Raw genomic sequence first — 7320 nt, 5'->3', positions numbered from 1 at the left:
CTCATCAGAACTTCATATTTATAGGCGTTGAGAAGATGACCGTTGAATGCATTTAATGCTTTGCGTGTTCCGTACAGCATTGCACTTAATGTTATACGCTTTTGTCAACTACCTCGAGCCTTGTTCACGCTGTGTCTACTGACGTAGCCTTTAGTAGCTTTTAACGTTCCTTTTGTCAGTCAGCGTAGTCTGCCACCTGTACTTCCTTCTGATCTGATGTTTGTGAATACGACGTTTGAATATCATCAGAGTCTAAACAGTTTGGTGCATAGCATCTTCTGATCTTCTGACCTTGAAGTGCTTCTGAGCGTGATACCATCTTCTGATCTTCAGTGCTTCTGATCTCACGTTCTTCTGATGCTTCCATAGACCCATGTTCTGATTCTGCTTCGACCATCTTCTGATGTCTTGCCAGACCATGTTCTGATGTTGCATGCTGAACCATTTGAGATACAACTTCTGAGCGCTGAATCATGCGTACTCTTTATATATATTTCCTGAAAGGGAAATTGCATTGGATTAGAGTACCATATTATCTTAAGCAAAATTCATATTATTGTTATCATCAAAACTAAGATAATTGATAAGAACAAATCTTGTTCTAACAATCTCCCCCTTTTTGATGATGACAAAAACATATATAAATGATATGAATTTGCGATCAGAAAGAGTAGACGGCAAAAGACAAATTACACAGCTATAGCATAAGCATATGAATATGTCTCCCCCTGAGATTAACAATCTCCCCCTGAGATAAATAATCTCCCCCTGAAATAAATACTCGAAGAACTTTGATAAAAGACTTCCCTGATTATTTCGGTAGAGACGATCATATAAGCTTCTGCCTTCAGAGAATTCATGGCTTCTGACTTCTGCTTCCATTGGACAGCTTCAGAACTTGAATTTCTTTAGATCCTTAGAACACTTACAGCTTCTGATTTCTGCTTCCATCGTGGACAGCTTCAGAACTTGACTTTCTTTGATCTTCAGAACATTCACAGCTTCTGACTTCTGCTTCCATTCAGGACAGCTTCAGAACTTGAATTTTCTGGATCTTTTAGAACATTCACATCTTCTGATTTCTGCTTCCCTCGGATAGCTTCAGAACTTTGAATGTCTACCAACATCACTTCATGCTAGATTTGTATCAGAACATTGTTGAATGTACCAGAGCATCTCTACATCCTGAAATGTTACAGAATAAAAACTAAACGACAAAAGTCAGCATGAACGAGTTAGAACATAAAAATGTATGTTTGAACACATTATATATATCAGAGCCATATAGGCTGAAATAATGTATCAGAGCAAATAATGTATCAGAGCCATAACATTATATGTATCATAGCAAATAGAATTTTGTCAGGACAGGATTAGACAATGATATTCAAATTCTATTATCAGTGCTTCTGATTCATTCGTCTTTCTTGCTTCTGATCTCTGAAGCTTGACAACACTCAGCTTGCTTCAGTTTCCAAGAGCTTATTCTTTTTACAGAATAACGCTTCTTATGGTTTTGCTTCTAGTGTTTGCTTCTGAAGATTCACTTCACTTCTCTGTACCTGCAAAACACTCAAACCATATAGAACTTGCAGTTCTTGTTAGTGAATGTGTGGGAGCCTTTACCCAGCAACTGATAGATTAATCAAATCATTTATCATTTATCTTCTCCCCCTTTTTGTCATAACATCAAAAAGAATATTTAAAAAAAAAAATCAGATGCATAAATCGACAAATAAAATATTTACTGGAATGTAAATCAAAGAGATTTTTCATTTATAATCAAAGAAAGGATTACAAGAAGTTCCTATGTTTAACAGGCAGATGCAACAAGGGAAAAGAAAACTACAAAGACCAAAACCTAAGACCCTAGCTAAGACAACGTCTGTGCCAGCATGCCATGAAGGAGTGAAACGCTTCATTGACTGCTTCTCGGGCTTTCAGGCGAGGAGTCAGGGAGACTTGGTTCTGATGCAGATCTGCCACCATCTTTACCAGAGACAACATTCCCAGCAGGTGAAGATGAAGAGACTTCTTCAGAAGAGATTAAGGGAGAGGAAAGATTAGATGAGGAGGAGGCTGAGTCTTGAAGGTCGAAAGATGAGGAAGAAGATGGAGATGATGGAGGGCTTTCACCAGGAGGATGAAACACTCGTCTAGAATAATTTCCAGACAACATTGCTTCGAAAGGATTCACCTTGAGAGGATCATAGGTGATTTTGATCTTTTTGGGTTTGGAAGGTGATGTTTCAACAGCTTTTCTTTTGTTGTTTTGAACATTTTCATTATTTCCTGGGCTTGATGAAGAGTTCATGATGGGTTTGCGAAAAAAAATAGGGTTTGATATGGAAGAGAGAGAGAGAAGAACTTGATGAGGAATGCAAAGAGATAGAGAAAGATGAGAGGGAAAGAGGAGAGTTTGAAGAGTATTTAAACAAAATAAAATGAAACAAATGATGAATAGCATTTAATGTTACGTGACGTGAGGAGAGATAATAAAGACAAATGAGGTGACTAGCACAGTTACCTATGGTCGGCGTCCCTTCAACTGCACGCACGTTTATCCACGAATAGTAACGACAGGTTTACCATCCCGAGATAAAACGTAATAGCTGTTTTGCTTTAAAAGAGGTTCTGAATCAACTTAGACAATGAAACGTTAGTAATAACCGAATCATAATTTCTAAAAGATTTCAATCAGAACTACTGACAAAAAAATGTTCCACATTCATTTCAGAAGATACTCATACATGAGAACTTCTCATCTTCTCATTCTGGGCATAAATCCATACTGATGTTCTTCAGAATGAACTTAAACCTATCTTCAGCCAGGGGTTTTGTAAAGATATCAGCCCATTGATGGTCTGTATCAACAAAGTTTAAAGATATGACACCCTTCTGAACATAGTCCCTTATGAAATGATGTTTAATCTCAATATGTTTAGCTTTTGAATGAAGAATAGGATTCTTAGATAAACATATAGCAGAAGTATTATCACAGAATATAGGAATGTTACTCTCAAATATCTGATAATCTTCTAACTGACTCTTCATCCAGAGCATCTGTGTACTACAACCAGCAGCAGCTACATATTCTGCTTCTGTCGTTGATAGAGCAATAGTTGCTTGCTTCTTGCTGTACCAGGAGATCAAATGACTTCCAAGAAATTGGCAACTTCCTGAAGTACTTTTTCTTTCAATTCTATCTCCAGCATAATCAGCATCGCAGAATCCTACTAAGTTGTATTCTTTAGATTTTCTGTAAACTAAGCCAACATTAGTAGTACCTTTCAGATACCTTAGAATTCTCTTAACAGCAGTTAAATGAGATTCTCTAGGATCTGATTGGAATCTAGCACACAAACAAACACTGAACAAAATGTCAGGTCTAGAAGCAGTCAGATATAGAAGAGATCCAATCATACCTCTGTATAACTTCTGATCTACCTTCTTACTTACCTCATCCTTACCTAGGATGCATGTTGGATGCATAGGAGTTTTGGCTTCTTTGCAGTCCAGAAGATTAAACTTCTTCAGAAGTTCCTTCACATACTTGGTTTGGTGAACATATGTTCCTTCTGATGTTTGATTTACTTGTATTCCAAGGAAATACTTGAGTTCTCCCATCATGCTCATTTCAAACTCAGCCTGCATAGACTTAGCAAACTCCTTTCCAAGTGTAGCATTAGATGTTCCAAAAATAATATCATCTACATATATTTGACAAATTAAAATATCCTTTTCAAAGGTTTTACAAAAGAGAGTAGTGTCCACTTTTCCTCTAGTGAAACCATTATCTAGAAGGAAAGAACTTAAGCGTTCATACCAAGCTCTGGGAGCTTGCTTCAATCCATATAATGATTTCTTTAGTTTAAACACATGATTCGAAGACATAGAGTCTTCAAAACCAGGAGGTTGATGGACATAAACTTCTTCATCTATATAACCATTTAAGAAGGCACTCTTAACATCCATTTGATAGAGAGTGATGTTATGTTGAGTGGCAAAAGAAATTAATAGACGAATAGATTCTAACCTGGCCACTGGTGCAAAGGTTTCTGTATAATCAATCCCTTCTTGTTGACTATAACCCTGAGCCACCAGTCTGGCTTTGTTTCTTACCACTTCACCTTTCTCACTGAGCTTGTTTCTGAAGACCCAATTTATGCCGATTATATTGAATCCATCTGGTCTAGGAACAAGATCCCAAACATCATTCCTTGTAAGCTGATTCAGTTCTTCTTGCATAGCAATTATCCAGTCTGGATCTTCTAGAGCATGATCAACAGAAGTTGGCTCGATCAAAGATACAAGACCTAATTGACAATCTGCATTGTTCTTAAGGAATGCTCTTGTTCTGATTGGATCATCCTTCTTTCCAAGAATGACATCTTCTGAATGACCAGAGATGAGTCTGGATGATCTTCTGACAGATGGTTCTTCAGAAATACTTAGATCCTCCAGAGAAGCTGATACTTGATCTTCTGGTTCTTTGCTTCTGAGGAGCTCTGCTTCTGATGCGTTGCTTCTTGGCTCAACAACTTCTGATATATCAATATCACAATCTGCAAAATTATCAAACTGCTTTGGTTTTTCAGAACCAAGCTTATCATCAAACCTGATATTGATTGATTCTTCTACAACCAATGTTTCAGTATTGTATACTCTGTAGCCTTTTGAGCGTTCAGAATATCCAAGAAGGAAACACTTTTGAGCTTTGGAATCAAACTTACCAAGATGATCTTTAGTGTTCAGAATAAAGCATACACATCCAAAAGGATGGAAATATGAAATGTTGGGCTTTCTATTCTTCCACAATTCATAAGGAGTCTTATTTAGAATAGGTCTGATAGAGATTCTATTCTGAATATAGCATGCAGTGTTTATTGCTTCTGCCCAGAAATGCTTAGCCATATTGGTTTCATTGATCATGGTTCTGGCCATTTCTTGCAGAGTCCTATTCTTTCGTTCTACAACCCCATTTTGCTGTGGAGTTCTAGGACAAGAGAAATCATGGGCAATACCATTCTCTTTGAAGAATTCTTCAAAGGATCCGTTCTCAAATTCACCACCATGATCACTTCTGACCTTTATGATTTTACACTCTTTTTCAGATTGAATCTGAATGCAGAAATCAAAGAACACTGAATGAGTCTCATCCTTGTGTTTTAAGAATTTTACCCAAGTCCAGCGGCTATAATCATCTACGATGACTAATCCATATTTCTTTCCTCTGACAGATGCTGTTTTGACTGGTCCAAACAGATCAATGTGCAAGAGTTCTAATGGCCTTGAGGTAGAAACAACATTCTTAGACTTGAATGCAGGTTTGGAGAACTTGCCCTTCTGACATGCTTCACAAAGAGCATCTGATTTGAATTTCAGATTAGGGAGTCCTCTGACCAGATTCACTTTGTTAATCTGAGAAATCTTTCTCAAACTAGCATGACCTAATCTTCTGTGCCAGACCCACTGCTCTTCAGAAACAGACATAAGACAGGTCACCTTCTGACTCATAAGATCTTGCAGATCTGTCTTATAAATGTTGTTCTTCCTCTTGCCTGTAAATAGGATTGAGCCATCCTTCTGATTTACAGCCTTGCAAGACTTTTGATTAAAGATTATATCATAACCATTGTCACTCAATTGACTGATAGATAAGAGGTTATGAGTTAATCCTTCAACAAGAAGTACATTAGAAATGGAAGGAGAGTTACCAGACTTTATAGTTCCAGAGCCAATTATCTTGCCCTTCTGATCTCCTCCAAACTTGACTTCTCCTCCAGACTTAAGCACCAGGTCTTGGAACATAGACCTTCTTCCTGTCATGTGTCGTGAGCATCCAGAGTCCAGGTACCATGACATGTTGTGCTTTGTCCTTCTTGCAGCCAAGGATATCTGCAATAGGAATAATCTTATCCTTAGGTACCCACATTTTCTTGGGTCCTTTCTTGTTAGATTTTCTCAAGTTCTGATTGAACTTGGGTTTGACATTATAAACAATAGAAGGAACAGCATGATAATTCTTAATGTGAGTTTCATGATATTTCCTAGGTTGTGTCACATGCTTTTTGGTGTGTGTTATGTGAAAACTTTGAGCATGTGAAGTGTGCCTAATATCATGAGAGTGGCCATACTTGAACTGATCATACAATGGCTTGTATGTAATTTTCATTTCATCAACAGGTTCAAGTTTGTATGGGGTTTCACCCTCAAAACCAATGCCAACTCTTTTTTTTCCAGATACGGCATATATCATAGAAGCTAGCTGACTTCTGCCAATACTTCTAGATAAGAACTTCCTGAAACTTAAATCATATTCTTTCAGAATATGGTTTAGACTAGGAGTGGATTTTTCTGAATCAGAAGGAGATCCAACATTATTGGATAATTTTAAAAGTTTTTCTTTTAATTCAGAATTTTCCAACTCAAGCTTCTTTGTTTCAAATTCAAATTGCTTCTTCAGCTTTTTGTATTTGAGACTAATCTGAGACTTGAGTTCCAGAAGTTCAGTTAGACCGGAAACTAACTCATCTCTAGTAAGTTCAGAAAATACCTCTTCAGAATCTGATTCTGATGTAGATTCTGATCCGTCATCTTCTGTCGCCATCAGCGCACAGTTGGCCTGCTCATCTTCTGAATCATCTTCTGACTCATCCCAGGTTGCCATAAGACCTTTCTTCTTATGAAGCTTTTTCTTGGGACTTTCCTTCTGAAGATTTGGACATTCATTCTTGTAGTGTCCAGGCTCATTGCATTCATAGCACATGACCTTCTTCTTGTCAAATCTTCTTTCATCAGAAGATTCTCCACGTTCAAATTTCCTTGAACTTCTGAAGCCTCTGAACTTCCTTTGCTTGGTCTTCCAGAGTTGATTTAGCCTTCTGGAGATCAGGGACAGTTCATCTTCTTCTTCAGATTCTGATTCTTCAGGATCTTCTTCTCTGGCCTGAAAAGCGTTAGTGCATTTCTTGATATTTGATTTTAATGCAATAGACTTACCTTTCTTTTGAGGCTCATTTGCGTCCAGCTCTATTTCATGACTTCTCAAGGCGCTGATAAGCTCTTCCAGAGAAACTTCATTCAGATTCTTTGCAATCTTGAATGCAGTCACCATAGGACCCCATCTTCTGGGTAAGCTTCTGATGATCTTCTTCACATGATCAGCCTTGGTGTATCCTTTGTCAAGAACTCTCAATCCAGCAGTCAGAGTTTGAAATCTCGAAAACATCTTTTCAATGTCTTCATCATCCTCCATCTTGAAGGCTTCATACTTCTGGATTAAGGCAAGAGCTTTTGTCTCCTTGACTTGAGCATTTC

This window comes from Vicia villosa, linkage group LG6 (genome assembly GCF_029867415.1).
Source record: "Vicia villosa cultivar HV-30 ecotype Madison, WI linkage group LG6, Vvil1.0, whole genome shotgun sequence".
NCBI lineage: Eukaryota > Viridiplantae > Streptophyta > Magnoliopsida > Fabales > Fabaceae > Vicia > Vicia villosa.
Note: the sequence above shows the minus strand (reverse complement) of the source record.